We start from the raw sequence: 25,919 nt of genomic DNA on the forward strand, positions 1-25,919 counted from the left end.
ACTTGGAGAGACAGCATATAAAAAAGTCCCGGAAGTAATTTCTTTGCTTCCATTTTCACCTGAAAAGGATTATAACAACGAATACCAATTTACAAATATACCTGAACATGTATCAGCGTCATTGTCCCCATGCTTGAGTAAACCATAAAGGGTAACCCAGCAACAATAAATCGTACCAGAGTTACCTGCGATCATAGACTGAGTGATTGCAATTAGAATTATTTCCTCTTTACCTGTTAGGCACGGAGAAAGATGGTGCACAATCGTCTAGGTGCCTAATACCCACCTAAAGTACCGCTGTGCATTCGTTCGTGCAACCTGGGTATAACTGTCTGCTTTTCTTCCACAGTCCAGAAGAACGGAAAAATTACAAAGGCAGTGGAAAAAAATAAATATTCGTTTGAACCTCGGATGTTTCTCTAATTTGGAAGAATAGAAATGGAGTACCGTTAAGGATCCAGTTGCTGATCAGAATTCCTGATTAATTTAGCATTTAAATACATATATAAACTTTATTTTGACAAAAATTTGTTCAAAAAAATTAGTAAATAATTGTTACCAGTTTTGATATTTATACGTGAAATTTAATAGCTGGTAGTGAGACATAATTTTTAAATTATGATTTAATTATTATGATTTTCAATAATAAATTGAACATGACGTATAGAGTTATGTGAATAACAAACAATTTTGGGGATTTTTAATTTCTTCGTTAATTTTTTCGTGAATACGTTAGAAACCATACTTTTTATTTTTAAGTGACTAAGAACTAGGTCCTTGATGGTATGTACCTAATAGGTATTCAACTTCATTTTACCTTTTTTGGTTACTTGAAATGTTATACTTGATATAATTACTTTTCTATTATATCTGTTATTTTCTTTTTGCAAGTTGAAATAAGAAGTCTCGCTGTAGTACTTATAATAAAAAATTTATGATGTTTACGTTCACTTGAAGCTGAGAGTAGACCACTTCTTGGGATTGAAACTTACTGTAATGTACAACTTGTCCACAATTTTACATTAAGCATTGTTGTTCAAGAAAATGATGAGTTTGTAACACTACAACTTATAAACAAAAGACTTTATTAATTTAATATAACTATGTGGCTTTTTTATGATATTGAAACTAAAAATAACACTGCGATTTTGTGAAAAATGTCCGTCACACACACGCGCACACACAGATTAATCCATTAAACAGCATACTTAATCAAAATAAAACAAACGAATAAACTCGTGCCACTTATTGCTTCAACAACTAAATAAGATCATAGCGGGACACATGAACTCCCAACAATTATCATTATATCAGCCATCTTCAATTCAAAGTTGTATACTAGAACATACAATTTTCAAAGACACCTATCATTAAAAATTAAAGACACAGTGCACTGAATTAAAATAAAAAATGAAATTATTAAAAAAACGGATTTCTCAACTTCTAACGTTGCTCAGCTGAATGAAGGCCAGGTAAGAGCAAAGACCACAATGTCGCCTTTAAAGGAACGTCTTCCGAGCACAATCATTTCGACGCCGATGCGAATGGAAGCAGGTGCTTCGTTTATGCTATTGTGCGTGGTGTACTTTAAACGGGCCATTTTACTATGGGAACATTCCTCTGGCTTTGTTGCAGTCGGTATGTTACTAGATAAGATAAAGGCTCTTTTGTGTCAAGTCGGGCGTCAATGCCTTCACAATGGTCCTTCCCGTCTATGAGATCGGAATGAATAGATTATTTGACGATAATCGTACGTTTTATCTGTGATTCACTGTTGGTTATTTGACATGATTTTTGTTTCAAATATTTACAAGTGCTCCAAAATCAAGACCCAACAGTATCCTTTCTTCGTTATTTGCAGTGTTTTATTGTATCAATGGATGCATTTTCATTTCTCCTTCGTTATGGGATTTTGTTAATACCTACGAATGAAAAACTGAATGGGTGTTTCCTCGATGCTGAATCCTTCAATTCTGAAAAACAGAAAACTCTTCTCATTCGGCAGGCAGATGGCTGACAAAGACAACTGTTAGCCTAAGTGTACACCTACCGACAATTAGAGACTAACAGCTTTGTCGATTTAAAGGCTGATTACAGATTTTGTATGTCGATTGTCTTCGTAGGCATTAGATAGAAAAAGAAGAATTGTTCAGTTTGCAATTGGCTTTTAAGCCTTGTTCAGATTAGTCAAATTACTTGAACTCAAGCAGCTTGAATGCAAGTGATTTGAAGCAATTTGATCAATGTGAACCTGTTATTTTACTTGGCTTAAAACATTCCTTCAAGTTTCCATTTCATCCAGGCACGTGCAGATCAGCTAAGTTACTTGAATTCAAGAGACTTAGATACAAATGATTTGGGACAATTTGATGAATGTGAACGTGTTATATTACTCGACTTGAAATATTCTATTTCAAGCTTCAAGTAAAGTTGATGTCTTTTCGACTTTTCCTTGCCTTCAAATACACATTAATTGATATGTATCATGATATATGTATACTGTAGCATATAGGGAAAATTTCAAGCAGATAAATCGACAAACATGTGAACATCAAGGAAGTTATCAAAAGTGCATGTCTCGTTTGGAAAAAACGTAACCAAACAATCGGCATACACCACCTCTTTCGACCCCATTTTTATGATTTTTGCATGATAGGTTGAATTAAAGTTACATTTCAATTCAAACCACTCAAATCTAAGTAATTTGACTTGTGTGAACACAAATTTGACATCAAGCTACTTAAATCCAAATGACTTGAACTCGAGTAACTTGTGTAATCTGAACGAGGCTTTAGTATAACAAAATTGTCAGTAGATGTGCGCTTAGGCTTAGCATGGATGCGGAGTCGAGAGAGGAAGAAAGAGTATTGACGTTTCATTCCCAATATTTTTAATTCGATCGCGTCGTTTCGAGTTCTGTGCAGCCCATAAATCCCCTTATTTAAACACATTTAATATGTACAGTACGAAACATTAATCACGTTGAATTTGCAGCTTATCGGTACATATTATACTGCAATCGCAGCGGATTCATTGATTTTCACGCTTCGCTCTTAAAAGCATCCACTCGAAACTTAAATAACGGTCGAAAGTAACGCAACCTCTTCTTCTCTACGATCACGCTTAAGGTGCCTCTCCTTCGTAACAAATGTCTGTGACGTATGCTACATCCGGCTCTTGATGGATTGAGATTGTCCTGTACGCGATGACGAACAGTGACGATGTATCGAAAGTTACTTGTTGATAATAGCCTACTTCTATGACATCATCGATTCACGCCGTTTATTCCCTATCATATTTCGATGGAGGCCAGACGTACTATTCGTGTCTTATGAGAAGTCCCTTGGAAAGCATTAGAAGCAATGTTTCCTAGGGGACTTCTCATGGGACACGAATAGTGCATATCTATTTCCGAATTATTCGATGGTTATCATCGAATCCAGATCACTTTGAGCAATTGACGAAAACGTTAACACATTGTTCAATGTTGTCTTAAAGGAAAAAAACTACATAGTACAATGACAATATACGAACTATATTTTCATTAGTTCAAATTATTTTTCTTTAGCACGTACTCCTATATGTATATATTCACTGTAAGTACCTAAAAGCTCATTCTTACTAGTTTGCTAATTCAAGACTTACAATTTCTTGAAAAAAAGTTAGCACTAGATTAAAAGAAATTTAATATTATACTTTATGCGACTGTAAAATCAACAATTTTCAAAATGTTTAAAAATACTTCGAGATATCATTAATTATCGCTGAAGACTTCAACATATTCAAGTTTCAATAAAATCTGAGATGGTACTCCAAAAAGTGTTGGATGATTTCGATTTCCTATAAAATATATGAATTACTGTAAGTAGTTTAAGCATCGCAAACTGTTTCTCAAATGTTTCTGGGAAAATTAAATTCGAAGATGTAGAACAAATTAGAAAATTTATAAATTTTTAACTATCCAATTTGTCAAATATCTAAGTACTCAAATTACTTAATTCTCAAGTATTGAAATACTCAAATTGTTATATCTTCTTTGCTGTGCTCGACTTAACCAGTTCTACAAAGCAGTAAGTACTTACTATGAATGCCAAATATTCTATGTTCATAAATAAGATCTAAATTCTCTTTAGAAAAGCAACGTATTAATTCTCACGTCTATTAAATACTGCACCTTAAACGGATAAAAACTCTCGCTGCAGATGCTTCTTCTAGTGATAAAACATGTCAACGATAAAATCTGTATGTACAAGCAACTAACGACACGCGTGTGTTAGACAACCTACTAAAACAACGTTGGCAAAGATAGGCGAGTGGAGGCAAGCTGCAGCTCGTTTAAAACCGGGCGAGTGTCTAGTCAGATGAAGATTTCCGAAGTATTTCACAGAGGAAACACAAGACGCACGGTCGGTCGCGTGCGTGTCTGTGCACCATCGTCGGAGCGGATTCGTCAAGAGATCCTTTCTGTGGAGACCTCGCGGCGTGCAACCTACCTACCTACATAAACACGATGCTCCGCTTTGCTTTCCGTTCTCCTTACGAGCCCCTGCAATGCACCTCCGCGAGAAAATGAGAGAAAGAGGAGCAGCCAAGTCAGGGGAGAGGCAGGGTCGAGGAGGAGGAGGGACGAAGGAGGGCTATGAAAAAAGGTCGAGAGTTGAGAGTAGGCAACCCAATTTTGCGACGCTCGGTTCTAGGTATTTCGATGTATTGCATAGGTCAAGGTCGACCGAGACGTTTAACCAACGGAGAAGCGGAGAAGCGTCAGTCGTCCTAAATGGTTCTCGCTGAAGCTGAGCACGCGGAATATTCGACGCTCTCCGCGGAGATTTGAAAAACTTTCCACAGAAATCCGACCGCGATTGTTGGACGCGATAATGCAGTTGCCTCGCCAAGGGAAACTTTGTGGTAGGCAAAATCTGATTGCTGGTAGGTTCTGCTATTCGTTAACGTATGTATGACTCGTTTATGAGACAAGTCATTTATGTATTTGAACGTAAGAACGTTACGAATAGAAACAAGCCTTGTTTAGATTAGTCAAGTTACTTGAATTCAAGTGTCTTGAATGCAAGTGATTTGAGCCAATTTGACCAATGTGAACCTGTTATTTTACTTGACTCGAGATACCTTTTCAAGCTTTAAGTGAAATTGATGTCATTTCAACTTTTCCTTGCCTTAAAGTATACATCGATTGATGCGTACTGCACTATGTAGAGTAAATTTCAAGCAAATCGACAAACATGTGAACGTCAAGGTTGCTATCAAAAATGTATGTTTGAAAAATTCATAACCAAATAACTAGCATGCATCACTTCTTTCGAGGACATTTTTGTTTTTGTGTAATAACGAATGCATGTTACTTTTGAATTTAAACCACTTGAATTCAGGTAACTTGACTTGTGTGAGCATAAACTTGATATCAAGCTACATGAATACAAATGGCTTGAATTTAAGTAACTTGACTAATCTGAATGAGGCTATAGTAATTAGCGGCGACTGTTTAGTATAATACAATGGGTCAGACAAGTACTGATACATCCATTTTTTAAAAACATCTTTATTCAATGAAGTGATATTTTAATACAAAATTCATACATAATTTAGGGTACGAATACATTATTATCGCATCACGTGAACTCACGTTAAATACTAGCCCTGGCAAAAAGGTTTCAGCTAAACATAAAAATACGAAGTTATTTGAAAATATTGTGATTTTCAAGAATGTAAAATACTACCGTACCAAACTCATCTAATTTTCCCATATGTTGGCTTATATTCATTCAATAACATTTTACATTTGAAAAACTACAATATTATTAAATAATTTTATACTGTTGTGTTTAACCAAAAACTTTTTGCTAGAAGTAATATCATAGCAAATCCATAGTATGAGCTGACGCAAGCATTCACTTTAAAAAATTGGGAAAAATTGTTAAATTTTCCTATGTTTACAGAAGAATGCTCTCTTAACTACACATAATACGGGATTTAACGAATCTACGCGATAAATTTTGTATTGTTTTCCTCACCATAAATTATTTCCTTTACGTAAGTGTGAAATCTTTTGTACTAAAAACTTATATGTATTATGTTCCATTTCTACAAAACAACTTTTTAAATGTAATTTAACGTAATTTTATATTAATTTTATAAATATTTAATAACAATGTATTTTAGTCAGAACCTAACTTCGTGTTTGTTTTATTGCTGAAACCCCTAACAAGGGAATTATCCGCTCTGTTCTCATAGGTTTTATAAAAATTGGGTAGGCTTATAGATCTACATATATGTACAACAATTGTAACTGGAGTCATACAGTAGATGGCCAGCCAGGTATGGAAAAAGTAAATGAAAGTTTGGAAAAACTGTGTAGTCAGATATACTCGGGAAGTAGAGCGTCCCATTCAGCAGCAGCTGTGGCTTAGCAACAAGTATGAGATTTCATGTACATACTTACATATGTACGAACATGTATTTCATCCTCAATTCAAGTCCTACCACGGGAACTTTTTTTTCTTATATTGCATACAGTATTATTATTTTACAATCAAATTACAGTTTAATCCAGTGGTCCAACTCAAGAAACCAAGGGTCCATTATAAGAAACAGGTGGTTTTGACTACACTGATGATACAATAATGAAAAACTATTTGTTCAACTCTTTGTTAAACTCTTTTTTAGAATATAAATCAATTGTATTATCTGAAAGCGTTCTATGTCAGCACTGTATCAATTTAAAATTGTTTTTAAATTGATTGTAGAAAAGTTTTTAGATTTGGAAATTTTTAACTTTTGGAAACGGTTCCGAAAATTAGTATCAACTACTGCCATACAAAGGCAAAGGATACAAATTTTATCATTCTATCTTTCAGTCTTGTTTTTTTCACACGAGTGCAAGAAAGTCACTTTTCACGCTAATTTAGCATATAAAGTTTGCAGATAAAGACAATCGGAAAGTTCAGCCTCAAAGAAATACATTAATTTATAAATCATCGGAGAGAAAAACTCTTGATTCGAGAGTCCTAGAATCTAACGAACGAGAACATAAAATCGACACATCAAATAGTTGAAAATGAGCGGCATGAGTTCTATAAAAACGATGTAGAACAGTTTCAGAATTAATATAGAATCAAAACAGAATTTTTACAGAATCAATACAGAACTTTTACAAAATCGATATAACAACATACTATTGAACCTTAACTGGAATCTACATTAGCCAAAACGTTTATACAACAATTATTAACATTAATTTTCGAAACCCTTTAATCCTCACTCACAACAAAGACCCACATTCTACTAAATTATTGTAGTTATAATAATACTATACAAATTGAACTATAGTCATCTTGAACCAAGTGTTCCACTACTTAACAATCGACGTAGTACCTACACATTCTAAAATGTAAAAGCTCACTTTCATAAGAATTAACCCTCTCACGACTCACGACAGTACTACCAATAATGGACCATCCCACTTTCAAAGATGCTCCAGATCTCGTTCGTATCCAGGCTCGTGCATATGATCTACATAAGGCAGTGGCAAGGCATGCGTACGAAGGTCTACATGCTTCAGTTTGTCATATGTATTGCTACGAGACAGTGTGTGTTAGTAACCACTGGTAATAATACTCGAGATGACGATAGTGGCACTAGGTATTTTATACTGCGTTCAGACTATTCGTGCTGCTTGCGAGCATGGCTGAGTGGCAAGCATGCCTCGTCCGATTTTGAGCATTGGCCAGTATTGCCATATATCGGGACAAAATGTCTTCCAGTGACGTCATAGAGTAGAAGAGTGGAGGTATAGTGTCTCTCGGAAATATAGCGATTTCGTAGAAAACAACAGAGATTCAAGTTTCTCACGCCTCTGACAATGAGTGTCTTGGTGGCACATCAAACGCCTAGGAACGAGTCAGGGATGGTACTAGTTACTTGGAACCCTAGAGTAGCATCTTGAGAAGACTAATAAAGTAAATGTGGCCAAATAAGATACAGCCCTGAAGTAAGTAGCAGAGGACACATTTAGATCCATTCGATTGGATCTCAACTAGATAAAACACTATATTTTCAAGAGATAGTATCTTGCATGGTATTCGACTGCATTGCCTGTGGTACTTCCACTGTTCTACTCCATAACGTCACTGGAAGACATTTTGTCCCGGCATATGGCAATACTACACTTGACTTCCACAAAGCGAGTATATATAAGTTCAAGCACCTCGAAACCATGAACAGAACGAATAGGCATTCGAAGTCGAAGACCGTTTCTGCTGTCTTTGGTGCTTGCAAGATGGTTCATCAGATGGTCCTCTAACTCCATGGTGTCCTGCCTCTGTTACTCGGGACGTGATGGCTATTTCACAGACATTTTCTGCACTTTCATTGTTTGGTAGTTCGAGAGGATTGCGTTTATTTATCTGACGACACGACAAACAATAGAATTCCTGAGGATTTCTGGGAGTCTTAAGGATTCTTTTTTAACTTCTCCTGTAATATAGTTTTCAAGGAGCGAAATAGCAGTCAAAGTTTCCATCAATTAAATTCTTCCTATAATAAAAAATAAAGAGTTAAAAATTTATATCTACAATATGTGTACTGCAAGATAGGCTCGGAATGAATTTTCAGTACGTAATATCGTTCTTCGTCGCGTCATTGTACAAATAAACGCGGTCTTCCTGAAGTATTAATGTAATCAAAATACAGAGAATGCTGCTAAAAATCCACTACACGTCAAGTAACACGAGACCCCATGGAAACAGAGGACCATCTGAAAGCTTTAAGTTGGCTAATCTTACAAACAGCACGAACAGACGTTAAAAACCATATTCGCGCTACTTGTAATGCTCGTAGTACTTGAGTTTATGTTTATTTATGAAAATTAAGCTCCCAAAAGTAATCCATACATGCAGTACCACCTTTAACAGCGAACAAACGGGACGCTTAAACTGGGCACCGAGCTCAAGGCGCCTCATATTTATTCTCAGTTACTTCTACGTTTTATAACAAAAATAAATGTAGTTATAGTAGTCAAGATATCCAATTTGTTAACATATTTTTAAAATTATATTATTCTTGTAGTAAATTTAAATTAAAGATCAAATAAAAAGAATTCAGATGTGCCATAAAATGTAGTATCTTGAAGAATATACATAGGTTTTTAAATTATACGATATTTGTATCTATATTACATTATCTTTCTGTCTAAATTCGACAAACTAGTTGCCCCAGACCTCACAAAGTCTGGAGATGGCAATGCATGCATGCTTGCAAGCATCCGTGCTCGCAAGCATCAGTGCTCGCAAATGCCAGAGCTGGTCTGGACGCAGCATTATAGCGATGGGGTTACACTTCTGCTGACGGGAACATCGAGAACACGATTAGCCCAGATCGCAGAATCAGAGAAGATGGAACATCACCTTCGCCGAGCTAATGTCACGAAGAGATGAAGATAAAGTACACGTCGAATATGACACCCTTTTCCAGCCATGTCGACGATTTCCTTCGCGTTGCAAAAGACCGTTTTTCTTATGGAAACTTCGTCGTTGCGCGTACTGAATAATTGATTATTACATTAACGCGCAGGACCCGTAATCGAGCAGCGATAGCCAGCAGGTGGTGACAATTGTACTGGCTCACGTTGTGGAGACAGAGCTATGCGCCCACTTTGAGAGAATCACAATTACTGTTGGAATAAATTCACGAGGCAATTTGGGTATGAGATTTAGATATATGTTTTAATACCTTGCTTTAGAGGGCGAATCACACTCAAATATAAATATATTTCGATATAAATCATATTTTAAGTATTTGAATAATATTATTAGAGTCTAGAATTTACTAAAGAATTTGTCAAGAATCCTTAACAAACTACCAATTTGTTCATTTATCTTGTAAGAATTATTTATTTCAATTAATTATTTACCTTATCCTAGTCAAATTAACTCTGATTTATAGTTTAAAACAATCATAACGACTAAGATTATATCCGTTTCACTCCGCATTACGAACAGGGCGTATTATTTAATTATATTTTTGAAATGTGATATCGATTCTACTGAACAAGGAAACATCGCAACAGTGTCTCGTTTTTTGATGAAACATAAACCCATACAGTAATACAGTTCCAACAGGCCCTAGTGTTTGAGACAAATGGAGAAAAATGGTTTAGAGCATAGTGTTATTTAAAACGTTAAAGAATAATTCTAATTGTAGATACATTATGATTTTGTGATCAACAAAGAGAATGCAAAACTTACGCGTCACCAATTTAGTTCAAACTTTGCATATAAATCTATTTCCTCTTTCTAGCATCGCTGTTCGAAGAATGTGGATCCTCCTAGCAATCCTCTGAAGCAGCGATGCCTATGAAAAGTGCCCGCGGGCGCCCGACAATGCTTGAAATCGCTCACGAGAGGATTCGTATATGCTGATATCGTACTCCTTGAGGAATGGCATTAGAATAGATCCAACCATGTATGCATAAGACTATATGAAGCATTGGGTATATTTCTAATCAGAGACCAATGAAGCCAACATCAGAGTTCTGATATATATCTCTGTCTCTTTTCGTCACCTTTCTGACGCGTGTGCATTACCCTCTAGGGAACATAAAAGAGATGGAGTTATATACTTCCCATATATTTCCAGCTTTTCATAACGCATACGCGTTGCGCTCAAGTGGACATAAAAGATGGAGCTGTAGATATACATATACGTTCTATATATCTCTATCCTTTCATCTTGGCTTCAGCACGCAGTTCTGATATCCCATATAATTTTATATATATATAAAAAGTTCGAAGTCGATTCCGAAACCACGAGCGAGCGATTTCAGGCATTATTGGCCGCTCATACTCATACCTCGGAGGTACATATGTACTACACGAGTCCTATGAGAAGTCCCCTGGATAGCATTGCTTCTAATGCTTTTCATGGGACACGAATAGTACTTGAGCATTGCTGCACTGGAGAGATTCCCCTGGTCTCGAGCTAGGCTGACCTATGGACTACCCTGGTCCTCTGGAATATACTATATCCGCTGAGCAACTACTACCTCTTGGACTGCTCTAAGCAGTGGACAGATTGACCATTCATCATCGTTGGCCACTGGTAAGTTTTGCCCAAATTTTAAATGAAAACTAAACATCCAGCATTAATACATCAGGTGTTGTATTCAACTGATGCTTTATGTGTGTTTAATATATCTCTAATATTTCTACAAACAAGTATGTATAATACGATTTTCTAGAGTTCAGTTCTGTATCAAGTATCAAGACACCTAATGCAAAATTGAATAAATTGATTATTTTTTTCGTATCCTTTTATCAGTTTAAGGGATTCTGATAACGATTCAATGTTATACAGGCCTACGTGATATTATAATAAATAATTAAATAATATTTCTCGTTGTCTTACTATTTTGTAGGCTAATGCATCTCTTTTCTGTTTTTTTTTCAGGGGTCAAAAAGATACTGATTGAAAACATAGAATTGTTCTCAGTACAAGTATTTAACTGCATTGTCTACGGTACCACCAATTTTCTACTTTATAACGTCACTGAAAGACACTTTGTCCCGGCATATGGCAATACTGGTGGTGAATTAACCTCTGTTGCCTGGTTTACCTGTGTACAGAGATGGTGTGCTGGCTCCTAGAACGTAACGTCACGATAACGTGATCAGCAGGAAGATTGACCAGTTCCCTCTCTTCAAGCTTTCAGCACTTTCCATAGTATCACTGCATATGTTACTCTAAAACAAAACAGTATAAAAAATATCGCTCCTAAGATTTCCAAGGGTGAGGATGCTGAAAGTCCTCAGTCGGTTCTTAGGTTATCCTCCTCTAATCCATGTTAAAGACCTATTAGATTTCTAAGACGCGCCATCTATAATCAGCGATTAGACCAAATTCAGCGACATGTAGCATTCATCAAGGAACGTCATCGTGTGTCTTAAGTTTAAGTTTCTAAACAAATTTTACTAATTGTCAGATAACACGACAATAGGAACGCAGAGTATCTTACTAACAATAAATTCTATCGAGACAATCATGGCCACTTCCCGAATTTCCTGAAGTATTTAACTATCAATTATTTCAATAACAAGTTAATAAGTTACAATATTACACTTACATTATGGACGCCAAACTTCATACTTATTGTATACACAACATTGTACATGACAATTGTCTAAAATCCTTCTACACAGTTTGCAAAAATAAAAGACACTGCAAAAACAATTTCCTTTTACTGATTTATTATATCACATTTCTCACACGTTCCTCAATTTCCATCTAACCATGTCTCCTTTGCTATTCAAAATTGGTGCTTCTAGCCATTTTTTGAAAATTCCGAGACACCTCCTGTCATATCATATATTCCTGATACGTTCGAGCACATTATTCAAAAACTAAAGTCACGCATTTACGAGAATTATTAGAAACTCGAGATACTTTCATTGGCATAATGTTCTCCTGATACTTCCTTTCATTTTGGCCAAAAGTCAAAGTTACATATTGGTAAGTACCAAGAACTAGAGATACCTCCTTTAGTATTATGTTCTCCTGATACTTACCTTTAATTGCGCCAAAACTCAAAGTTAGATATTGGTAAGTATCAAGACATCGAGATACCTCCTTTGACATTATGATCTCCTGATACGTTCTTTAATTTTGAGAAAAGCCAAAGTTAGATATTGGTAAGTACCAAGAACTAGAGATACCTCCTTTAGTATTATCTTCTCCTGATACATCCTTTAATTTGGAGAAAAGCCAAAGTTAGATATTGGTAAGTACCAAGAACTGGAGATACCTCCTTTCGTATTATGTTCTCCTGATACTTACCTTTAATTTCGGCAAAAGTTAAAGTAACATATTGTAATGTATCGAGAACTCGAGATACCTCCTTTGGTATTATGTTCTCCTGATACTTATCTTCAATTTCGGCAAAAGTCAAAGTAAGATATTGGTAAGTACCAAGAACTAGAGGTACCTCCTTTAGTATTATGTTCTCCTGATACTTAGTTTCATTTTGGCCAAACGTCAAAGTTAGATATTGGTAAGTACCAAGAACTAGAGATACCTCCTTTAGTATTATGTTCTCCTGATACTTACCTTTAATTTCGGCAAAAGTTAAAGTAACATATTGGTATGTATCGAGAACTCGAGATACCTCCTTTAGTATTATGTTCTCCTGATACATGCATCCATTTTGGCCAAAAGTCAAAGTTAGATATTGGTAAGTACCAAGAACTAGAGATACCTCCTGTAGTATTATTTTCTCCTGATACTTACCTTTAATTTCGGCAAAAGTCAAAGTAAGATATTGGTATGTATCGAGAACTCGAGATACCTCCTTTAGTATTATGTTCTCCTGATACTTATCTTCAATTTCGGCAAAAGTCAAAGTAAGATATTGGTAAGTACGAAGAACTAGAGGTATCTCCTTTAGTATTATGTTCTCCTGATACTTTCTTTAATTTCGAGAAAAACCAAAATTAGATATTGGTAAGTACCAAGGGCGAGAGATACCTCCTTTAGTATTATGTTCTCCTGATACATCCTTTAATTTGGAGAAAAGCCAAAGTTAGATATTGGTAAGTACCAAGAACTGGAGATACCTCCTTTCGTATTATGTTCTCCTGATACTTACCTTTAATTTCGGCAAAAGTTAAAGTGACATATTGGTATGTATCGAGAACTCGAGATACCTCCTTTGGTATTATGTTCTCCTGATACTTATCTTCAATTTCGGCAAAAGTCAAAGTAAGATATTGGTAAGTACGAAGAACTAGAGGTACCTCCTTTAGTATTATGTTCTCCTGATACTTTCTTTAATTTCGAGAAAAGCCAAAGTTAGATATTGGTAAATACCAAGAACTAGAGATACCTCCTTTAGTATTATGTTCTGCTGATACTTAGTTTCATTTTGGCCAAACGTCAAAGTTAGATATTGGTAAGTATCAAGACATCGAGATACCTCCTTTGACATTATGTTCTCCTGATACTCTGCTTTCATTTTGGCCAAAAGTCAAAGTTAGATATTGGTAAGTACCAAGAACTAGAGATACCTCCTTTAGTATTATGATCTCCTGATACTTTCTTTAATTTCGAGAAAAGCCAAAGTTAGATATTGGTAAGTACCAAGAACTAGAGATACCTCCTTTAGTATTATGTTCTCCTGATACATCCTTTAATTTGGAGAAAAGCCAAAGATAGATATTGGTAAGTACCAAGAACTGGAGATACCTCCTTTCGTATTATGTTCTCCTGATACTTACCTTTAATTTCGGCAAAAGTTAAAGTAACATATTGGTATGTATCGAGAACTCGAGATACCTCCTTTGGTATTATGTTCTCCTGATACTTATCTTCAATTTCGGCAAAAGTCAAACTAAGATATTGGTAAGTACGAAGAACTAGAGGTACCTCCTTTAGTATTATGTTCTCCTGATACTTTCTTTAATTTCGAGAAAAGCCAAAGTTAGCTATTGGTAAATACCAAGAACTAGAGATACCTCCTTTAGTATTATGTTCTCCTGATACTTTCTTTAATTTCGCCAAAAGGCAAACTTAGATATTGGTAAATATCAAGAACTCGAAATACCTCTTTTGACGTTATGTTCTCCTGATACTTACTTTCATTTTGGCCAAAAGTCAAAGTTAGATATTGGTATGTATCGAGAACTCGAGATACCTCCTTTCGTATTATGTTCTCCTGATACTTTCTTTAATTTCGCCAAAAGGCAAACTTAGATATTGGTAAATATCAAGAACTCGAAATACCTCTTTTGACATTATGTTCTCCTGATACTTGCTTTCATTTTGGTCAAAAGTCAAAGTTAGATATTGGTAAGTACCAAGAACTAGAGATACCTCCTGTAGTATTATTTTCTCCTGATACTTACCTTTAATTTTGGCAAAAGTCAAAGAAAGATATTGGTATGTATCGAGAACTCGAGATACCTCCTTTCGTATTATGTTCTCCTGATACTTACCTTTAATTTCGGCAAAAGTTAAAGTAACATATTGGTATGTATCGAGAACTCGAGATACCTCCTTTGGTATTATGTTCTCCTGATACTTTCTTTAATTTCGAGAAAAACCAAAGTTAGATATTGGTAAGTACGAAGAACTAGAGGTACCTCCTTTAGTATTAGGTTCTCCTGATACTTTCTTTAATTCTGAGAAAAGCCAAAGTTAGATATTGGTAAATACCAAGAGCTAGAGATACCTCCTTTAGTATTATGTTCTCCTGATACTTACTTTCATTTTTGCCAAAAGTCAAAGCTAGATACTGGTAAGTAACAAGACATCGAGATACCTCCTTTGACATTATTTTCTCCTGACACTTACCTTTAATTTCGGCAAAAGTCAAAGTAAGATATTGGTATGTATCGAGAACTCGAGATACCTCCTTTAGTATTATGTTCTCCTGCTACTTATCTTCAATTTCGGCAAAAGTCAAAGTAAGATATTGGTAAGTACGAAGAACTAGAGGTACCTCCTTTAGTATCATGTTCTCCTGATACTTTCTTTAATTTCGAGAAAAACCAAAGTTAGATATTGGTAAGTACCAAGAACGAGAGATACCTCCTTTAGTATTATGTTCTCCTGATACTTAGTTTCATTTTGGCCAAACGTCAAAGTTAGATATTGGTAAGTATCAAGACATCGAGATACCTCCTATGACATTATGTTCTCCTGATACTCTGCTTTCATTTTGGCCAAAAGTCAAAGTTAGATATTGGTAAGTACCAAGAACTAGAGATACCTCCTTTAGTATTATGATCTCCTGATACTTTCTTTAATTTCGAGAAAAGCCAAAGTTAGATATTGGTAAGTACCAAGAACTAGAGATACCTCCTTTAGTATTATGTTCTCCTGATACATCCTTTAATTTGGAGAAAAGCCAAAGATAGATATTGGTAAGTACCAAGAACTGGAGATACCTCCTTTCGTATTATGTTCTCCTGATACTTACCTTTAATTTCGGCAAAAGTTAAAGTAACATATTGGTATGTATCGAGAACTCGAGATACCTCCTTTGGTATTATGTTCTCCTGATACTTATCTTCAATTTCGGCAAAAGTCAAACTAAGATATTGGTAAGTACGAAGAACTAGAGGTACCTCCTTTAGTATTATGTTCTCCTGATACTTTCTTTAATTTCGAGAAAAGCCAAAGTTAGCTATTGGTAAATACCAAGAACTAGAGATACCTCCTTTAGTATTATGTTCTCCTGATACTTGCTTTCATTTTGGCCAAATGTCAAAGTTAGATATTGGTAAGTATCAAGACGTCGAGATACCTCCTTTGACATTATGTTCTCCTGATACTTACCTTTAATTTCGGCAAAAGTCAAAGTAAGATATTGGTAAGTACCAAGAACTAGAGGTACCTCCTTTAGTATTATGTTCTCCTGATACTTTCTTTAATTTCGAGAAAAGCCAAAGTTAGATATTGGTAAGTACCAAGAACTAGAGATACCTCCTTTAGTATTATGTTCTCCTGATACTTAGTTTCATTTTGGCCAAACGTCAAAGTTAGATATTGGTAAGTACCAAGAACTAGAGATACCTCTTTTAGTATTATGTTCTCCTGATACTTACCTTTAATTTCGGCAAAAGTTAAAGTAACATATTGGTATGTATCGAGAACTCGAGATACCTCCTTTAGCATTATGTTCTCCTGATACTTTCTTTAATTTCGCCAAAAGGCAAACTTAGATATTGGTAAATATCAAGAACTCGAAATACCTCTTTTGACATTATGTTCTCCTGATACTTGCTTTCATTTTGGCCAAAAGTCAAAGTTAGATATTGGTAAGTACCAAGAACTAGAGATACCTCCTGTAGTATTATTTTCTCCTGATACTTACCTTTAATTTCGGCAAAAGTCAAAGTAAGATATTGGTATGTATCGAGAACTCGAGATACCTCCTTTAGTATTATGTTCTCCTGATACTTATCTTCAATTTCGGCAAAAGTCAAAGTAAGATATTGGTAAGTACGAAGAACTAGAGGTACCTCCTTTAGTATTATGTTCTCCTGATACTTAGTTTCATTTTGGCCAAACGTCAAAGTAAGATATTGGTAAGTACGAAGAACTAGAGGTACCTCCTTTAGTATCATGTTCTCCTGATACTTTCTTTAATTTCGAGAAAAACCAAAGTTAGATATTGGTAAGTACCAAGAACGAGAGATACCTCCTTTAGTATTATGTTCTCCTGATACATCCTTTAATTTGGAGAAAAGCCAAAGTTAGATATTGGTAAGTACCAAGAACTGGAGATACCCCCTTTCGTATTATGTTCTACTGATACTTACCTTTAATTTCGGCAAAAGTTAAAGTAACATATTGGTATGTATCGAGAACTCGAGATACCTCCTTTGGTATTATGTTCTCCTGATACTTTCTTTAATTTCGAGAAAAACCAAAGTTAGATATTGGTGAGTACCAAGAACTAGAGATACCTCCTTTCGTATTATGTTCTCCTGATACATCCTTTAATTTGGAGAAAAGCCAAAGTTAGATATTGGTAAATACCAAGAACTAGAGATACCTCCTTTAGTATTATGTTCTCCTGATACTTACTTTCATTTTGGCCAAAAGTCAAAGTTAGATATTGGTATGTATCGAGAACTCGAGATACCTCCTTTCGTATTATGTTCTCCTGATACTTTCTTTAATTTCGCCAAAAGGCAAACTTAGATATTGGTAAATATCAAGAACTCGAAATACCTCTTTTGACGTTATGTTCTCCTGATACTTACTTTCATTTTGGCCATAAGTCAAAGTTAGATATTGGTATGTATCGAGAACTCGAGATACCTCCTTTCGTATTATGTTCTCCTGATACTTTCTTTAATTTCGCCAAAAGGCAAACTTAGATATTGGTAAATATCAAGAACTCGAAATACCTCTTTTGACATTATGTTCTCCTGATACTTGCTTTCATTTTGGCCAAAAGTCAAAGTTAGATATTGGTAAGTACCAAGAACTAGAGATACCTCCTGTAGTATTATTTTCTCCTGATACTTACCTTTAATTTTGGCAAAAGTCAAAGTAAGATATTGGTATGTATCGAGAACTCGAGATACCTCCTTTCGTATTATGTTCTCCTGATACTTACCTTTAATTTCGGCAAAAGTTAAAGTAACATATTGGTATGTATCGAGAACTCGAGATACCTCCTTTGGTATTATGTTCTCCTGATACTTTCTTTAATTTCGAGAAAAACCAAAGTTAGATATTGGTAAGTACCAAGAACTAGAGATACCTCCTTTCGTATTATGTTCTCCTGATACATCCTTTAATTTGGAGAAAAGCCAAAGTTAGATATTGGTAAATACCAAGAACTAGAGATACCTCCTTTAGTATTATGTTCTCCTGATACTTACTTTCATTTTGGCCAAAAGTCAAAGTTAGATATTGGTATGTATCGAGAACTCGAGATACCTCCTTTCGTATTATGTTCTCCTGATACTTTCTTTAATTTCGCCAAAAGGCAAACTTAGATATTGGTAAATATCAAGAACTCGAAATACCTCTTTTGACGTTATGTTCTCCTGATACTTACTTTCATTTTGGCCAAAAGTCAAAGTTAGATATTGGTATGTATCGAGAACTCGAGATACCTCCTTTCGTATTATGTTCTCCTGATACTTTCTTTAATTTCGCCAAAAGGCAAACTTAGATATTGGTAAATATCAAGAACTCGAAATACCTCTTTTGACATTATGTTCTCCTGATACTTGCTTTCATTTTGGCCAAAAGTCAAAGATAGATATTGGTAAGTACCAAGAACTAGAGATACCTCCTGTAGTATTATTTTCTCCTGATACTTACCTTTAATTTTGGCAAAAGTCAAAGTAAGATATTGGTATGTATCGAGAACTCGAGATACCTCCTTTCGTATTATGTTCTCCTGATACTTACCTTTAATTTCGGCAAAAGTTAAAGTAACATATTGGTATGTATCGAGAACTCGAGATACCTCCTTTGGTATTATGTTCTCCTGATACTTTCTTTAATTTCGAGAAAAACCAAAGTTAGATATTGGTAAGTACCAAGAACTAGAGATACCTCCTTTCGTATTATGTTCTCCTGATACATCCTTTAATTTGGAGAAAAGCCAAAGTTAGATATTGGTAAATACCAAGAACTAGAGATACCTCCTTTAGTATTATGTTCTCCTGATACTTACTTTCATTTTGGCCAAAAGTCAAAGTTAGATATTGGTATGTATCGAGAACTCGAGATACCTCCTTTCGTATTATGTTCTCCTGATACTTTCTTTAATTTCGCCAAAAGGCAAACTTAGATATTGGTAAATATCAAGAACTCGAAATACCTCTTTTGACGTTATGTTCTCCTGATACTTGCTTTCATTTTGGCCAAAAGTCAAAGTTAGATATTGGTAAGTACCAAGAACTAGAGATACCTCCTGTAGTATTATTTTCTCCTGATACTTACCTTTAATTTCGGCAAAAGTCAAAGTAGGATATTGGTATGTATCGAGAACTCGAAATACCTCCTTTAGTATTATGTTCTCCTGCTACTTATCTTCAATTTCGGCAAAAGTCAAAGTAAGATATTGGTAAGTACGAAGAACTAGAGGTACCTCCTTTAGTATCATGTTCTCCTGATACTTTCTTTAATTTCGAGAAAAACCAAAGTTAGATATTGGTAAGTACCAAGAACGAGAGATACCTCCTTTAGTATTATGTTCTCCTGATACATCCTTTAATTTGGAGAAAAGCCAAAGTTAGATATTGGTAAGTACCAAGAACTGGAGATACCCCCTTTCGTATTATGTTCTCCTGATACTTACCTTTAATTTCGGCAAAAGTTAAAGTAACATATTGGTATGTATCGAGAACTCGAGATACCTCCTTTGGTATTATGTTCTCCTGATACTTTCTTTAATTTCGAGAAAAACCAAAGTTAGATATTGGTAAGTACCAAGAACTAGAGATACCTCCTTTCGTATTATGTTCTCCTGATACATCCTTTAATTTGGAGAAAAGCCAAAGTTAGATATTGGTAAATACCAAGAACTAGAGATACCTCCTTTAGTATTATGTTCTCCTGATACTTACTTTCATTTTGGCCAAAAGTCAAAGTTAGATATTGGTATGTATCGAGAACTCGAGATACCTCCTTTCGTATTATGTTCTCCTGATACTTTCTTTAATTTCGCCAAAAGGCAAACTTAGATATTGGTAAATATCAAGAACTCGAAATACCTCTTTTGACGTTATGTTCTCCTGATACTTACTTTCATTTTGGCCATAAGTCAAAGTTAGATATTGGTATGTATCGAGAACTCGAGATACCTCCTTTCGTATTATGTTCTCCTGATACTTTCTTTAATTTCGGCAAAAGTCAAAGTAAGATATTGGTATGTATCGAGAACTCGAGATACCTCCTTTAGTATTATGTTCTCCTGATACTTATCTTCAATTTCGGCAAAAGTCAAAGTAAGATATTGGTAAGTACGAAGAACTAGAGGTACCTCCTTTAGTATTAGGTTCTCCTGATACTTTCTTTAATTTCGAGAAACGCCAAAGTTAGATATTGGTAAATACCAAGAACTAGAGATACCTCCTTTAGTATTATGTTCTCCTGATACTTAGTTTCATTTTGGCCAAACGTCAAAGTTAGATATTGGTAAGTATCAAGAACTCGAAATACCTCTTTTGGGGTTATATTCTTGTGATACTTACCTTTCTTTTCGTCAAAAGCCAAAGTTGCGTACTGGAAAGGATCAAAAGCTCGAGATACCTCCTTCGGTTTCATGTTCTCCTGATACTTGCCTTTTTATTTTGGTCAAAAGTTAACAGGTGGTTTAACAGATTGTATTGTAAGAAATCGAAAATTTTTCTGTGTTCCTTCTAAAAATATATTAAGTTACATGGCTTATTATTTTAGTGACGAAACTAACCGAGTCGAGATTTGAAGCTGTGTGCTGGAAGCAAACGATGCTGTGGCAGCTGTGCACAACCATTTATTTTAAACATCCGTTCGGTGATTGAAATTGATAGATAGTATAAATGATAGAAAATAATTGCCTTGACCTCTCTAATTCAAATTTTGGTCGGGTTAGCAAAATTAGAAGGGGTATTAACATTACACAGTTTAACCGCGCACTCAACATTCCATACGCACCTCATACTATTAACCACACAACTAACACTTTTTTGATAATATCTCGGTAACTAAAGTTGGGTGGTGATGAAACGTATAGGGAACAGTTACTCAGAATGTTGATGTGGATAGCATATTTCGAGGTCACTGAAATTGTTGAACAGGCTCCCATCCTACATGATTTCCTAAAAATTAATGTTGTACCCGACTACACCGTTGAAACATATATAATTTTTTAACTTTATCTTCTGCCCAACACGCAATGGTTTTCGAGATATGAGTCAAAATATTTTTTCGACGCTGAACTTTAACGACTATTTTCACCCCCTAAATTTGGATGTTGAGTGACGTAAAATTCTGTTTATTATAAGTTTTTAAATATTAAGAATGAATAACGAATTACAAGTTTCATCGCGAAATTGAAACTTTCGTACAAGAATTATAAGTTAAGGTATTCCACCTTATAAATAAAATTCATACTTCAATTCTAAATCTCAATACGTACGTATTACTACGTACTAACGCAGCTAATAACAGAAATATTTATGTACAAGTCTAAGCTGCCAATATTATTATACGCTGCTCAACTGACTTATAATCCTGAGCTACCCTTATGCAAAGAGATAAAGAAGTTCACAGTACGGAACGCATAATTTAGGAATTTTCATATAAATTTCAGCAATAGGGTTTACTATCTTATAAATTTTAAACTCAGTCGATAAACGTCTATCTCTAAAGCTGGTAATCGACAGCCTGCGTGTGTCGTGTAGGGCTATAGAAAAGTGTTAAAGCTGTCCATTTGAAAAAATATCGGATTAGGTCAATAGTTCTCTGATTCACGCGTGCAATCACGGCGAGACTGTGAGGATAATCGAACGTCGAGGATCGTAGAAGCGAAAAATTTTCCCGGTTCGATCAACAGATCGTTCTGTCAGCACACTGATACGCTGGCAAGATCGATGAGCCATAAAATCAAATTAATTGTACGATCACGCGTCGTCTGATGCTCGGTACGCGTACAGGCATGACTCGTGGGTGTTATTCACGCTCGTGTAAGTATCCACGCATGTGGGTGTGGTCTGTTGTGTTACGTGACCTCGTAATTGTCGTTCGGCTCAATAAGCTCGTCAATGGCTCGTTTCATTGAATTAAATAGGCCATTCGTACATGAACATAATTACTCTCAACTCTCAACCAAGAAAAAGTTGTGAAACACCGTTGCCGCGCGATGGACCTTGTCATCTTTCGTCGAATTGCAATGAATATCATACCGAACTGACGCAGTACCTATTGTTTTTTTATCACTGTATTCGATTTTTAATACATTATTAAATAGAAGTAGAATATTAACTCTAAAATTATAAGTGTATCTTATTTTTGGTACTCCAGGTACCATTCTCTTCCTAGAGAATTACAGAAAAATAGATGGAAAATAATATTGTGAAACTAATTTTTGTACTTATTATTTGCAAGTACGTAGGTGCTAGGTACGTACAATGTATTGTTATATCGATTTAGAAAACACTGACTATCAGTTGAATTAGTAATTTATTATTTTAAACCGTTTTTAGTATTATCTTATGTTAAACAAGTTGTTTCCTATGAGTGAATCTATATTAAGTCACTCTAGAAATAATGCGGTTTCCTATTTTAATATTATATTTAAAAAAATTAAGAATCCTTAAGAGAAGAGCCCAAAAAATGATCTGATAGGTAGGAAATGGTGATAGAATGTAAAATTCAAAAGAAGAATGATTTTCGGTAGCATTTCTAATGGGTTGACCTAATACCTTTTTCTATCTGGAAAAGAGCATTTTTCTAAATAGCAATAATACTTCATCATAAATGTAACCAATACAGAAATTAATTTTACAGTATTAGAAATTACGTACGTATATTGGTGATTTTTCACAGTTAACATGTTGATGTGTTTAATTCCTCCGAGAAGAAGCAACAAGGAGGTTCGATTAGAAATTTTGTTTCACCCAGCACTTAGTGATGAGGGCTGCGAAAAAAGGCGCTGATTACACGTTTCGCCATCGATTGTTGCGCAAATCAAGGCGCCTCTTAGCAAACCGGTATATTCGATCGTGGAATCGTATTGTTGTATGAAGCTGTGCTGCACCTTCGGAGGGACATGAATTGGGTTGATGCTCACGTTACGATCGAAAATCGTCTCGCGTATAATCGTTCCCTTTACGACATTACGTCTGCACGATATTGCGCAATATATTGCTAAGAACAATGCAGAAATCGATGCTTCTGCTTAAGTCTATTATACGCAATATTCAGAAAGCTAACAAAAAATATTTTTGATTCTACTTGCACATGCTCTCACTCATCTCATGTTTGACCCTACGGTGTACGCCTTCATTTTTATAGTAAGAAATCAGGCATTGAGTGCAAGGATGGATTAAGCCACTTTTTTCCGAAATAGAATTAGTAACATTAATTTATTACAAAGAAACCTTATACTTTAGACCACCTATTTTTCTGATTTTTTCGAGTAGTGGAGTTAGTCCGTTGTTGCTCACAATGCCTCAAATCAGTTTACAAAAATTATTACTTATGTGGTACAATTAGTAGCTTACTTGAGTAAGAAATAATATAATAACATAATTCTCTTGTAATAGTAACCTTTATCCATTAGAGTGAGATCGTTATCCATAGACCGTAGGAAAGCAGCCCGCGGTGAAGAAATTCATCCCTGATATATGTTATTATCACTATTACAAGAGAGTTATGTTATCAGTATTATTACTGAATTTCTTTACAAAAGAATTCACCAAGTATTTCTTATTCAAATAAGCTAACTATAGCATAAACAATCATTTTTGTAAGTCAATTTATTATCAAAAAAATTAAAATGTACAGCTGATTTATAGCTGTAATTCAAAAATCACGTTTTTTAAATTGTGTCACTTTTGAAGTACACGTGCGATATGTCGAAAAATTGCTTTTTCAATCTGCTTTTTCAATTAAATTTGTCAAAATACAATACTTTTCTGACAGAGTAAATATAAAATGGTCAAAGTCTAAATAAACACTGGAGCAAGAAGAGTACTGCTTGTACAAAAGTACAAAAAGCATACATTTAGTGCCATTTGAGTCGTTTAAATAATTAAATTGGTTTCCACTCTGTAAATATACCCCACAAAAGGTAGGTTAATTGGCACGTTTGGCTCACGTAAAAGAGTTAAACACGCATTGACAACCACGCTTAAATTCTGCAGGTTTCATCGTCTAACGGGGACGTGTGTGGATACGATTTTGATAATGAAGTGATTATCAGCAATAATTACAAGAAACGGAGGGAAGGTCTACGCTGTGCGAATTGAATATTACATAATGATCAATGGCACTTCATTTTGCAATTTGCTTTGCTGCAGCACGAGAATTACCGAGCGGACCGAAACAGCGATTAAATATAACAGTTTCCAGCCGGTTTGAGAGAAGTAGTATACAGGGTGTCCCACCCAGGGTTAGCCAGCTAACTGTCTCTCCTACTTGTAATGATAGAACAAGTATTTTGTCTGCAATTGGTACAGTATCAAAAGACAAATATATTGCGAAAATTATTTTTTTTGCGAGGGTTATTTTTTTCAGAGTTTTGAAAGTCATCAATGCTTTTTTACACCTAAATGTATCTATATTTTTCTCTGTTGCATCGTGTAGCCATTAAAAAAATTATTAAAATATGATATTCGAATATGCCTACTGACAAATTGCATGCAAAATATTTTTTATGTTATTACAAGTAGAAGAGACAGTTAGCTGACTAACTTTAGGTGGGACACCCTGTATACCTACATGTGCTCTAAATCGTAAGAAGAATGTATTTGTGACTTCGCCTCCTCCGGAGTAAGTGGACCGAGACGAAGTCCTGTCTCGTCACAAGGAGCCTTTTGTATGCCTCTCCGTGATCTGCTCGGATAATGGCTGACTGTTTTTATGCGTTAATTGGTAACGACCCGTAACGGTAGCGTTGTTAATCCTACAAATCGCTCGAAATTTTGAGTATCTATTTTGTCTTTATCATTGATATCTAGGTAATGTCTACAGCAAAATCTTAATGCCTGTAGAAATACGAAATAAGAAAATACGTGCAATCAATCACTGCGATTCTATTACACTGCGATTTAAATGAGACTGTATGTACAGTCAGTTTATTTGGTTTTGTTATACTATTACAAATATGTGTTAATTCCTTATTTTTAAAAAACGAGTCTCTATGATTATTCGTTATTATTAATAACTTCGTTTTATTCCCAACTTTTATTCGAAGAATTTATTCAAAATGTTATTTGAATAATGTCGAACTCTGTCCCAAGATTGCAACTCAGCCTACACAGTGACCCAAACTGTGACATGCATTAAAATTAATTTTTATAGGATCTCTAGAGAGCACGATCTTACTGTCTTTAGGGGTAATAGATAAATTGGTTGATTGTTATAGGGTAAAGGGCCCATATTTCATCCCTCCAACGATTTTTTTATTCTTCTTCAAAAACAAATCTATATTATAAACTAAAAAAATTTGTATAATCACTTTAAGGCCTTAGTTACACAGCTTTATCACCTTTTCGTGAAACTATATGTAAAAAGTTAAAAACAGAAATCTGAAAATGTGTTTTTCGATTAGTCAAAAAAGTGTTCTGGATTTCGTTCTTCTTAGGTTTAATACTAAAAAAATAAAAAACAGTTTTTCAGTAGGTTGTCAAAATGTTACGGTTAACTTTTGTATATTTAAAAAATGTTTGATGTATAAA

At 34.9% G+C, this 25,919-nt stretch overlaps 1 long non-coding RNA gene across 1 annotated transcript; it reads left to right on the forward strand.

The window, feature by feature from the left end:
* The first annotated feature begins 9,227 nt into the window (after nucleotides 1-9,227).
* Nucleotides 9,228-12,232, forward strand: LOC143183258 (uncharacterized). Its single transcript, XR_013002576.1, has 3 exons — nucleotides 9,228-9,715; nucleotides 10,312-11,112; nucleotides 11,461-12,232. It is a non-coding gene; the product is annotated as an uncharacterized LOC143183258 (long non-coding RNA).
* Nucleotides 12,233-25,919: the final 13,687 nt, after the last annotated feature.

This window comes from Calliopsis andreniformis, chromosome 9, assembly GCF_051401765.1.
Source record: "Calliopsis andreniformis isolate RMS-2024a chromosome 9, iyCalAndr_principal, whole genome shotgun sequence".
Classification (NCBI taxonomy): Eukaryota; Metazoa; Arthropoda; class Insecta; order Hymenoptera; family Andrenidae; genus Calliopsis; species Calliopsis andreniformis.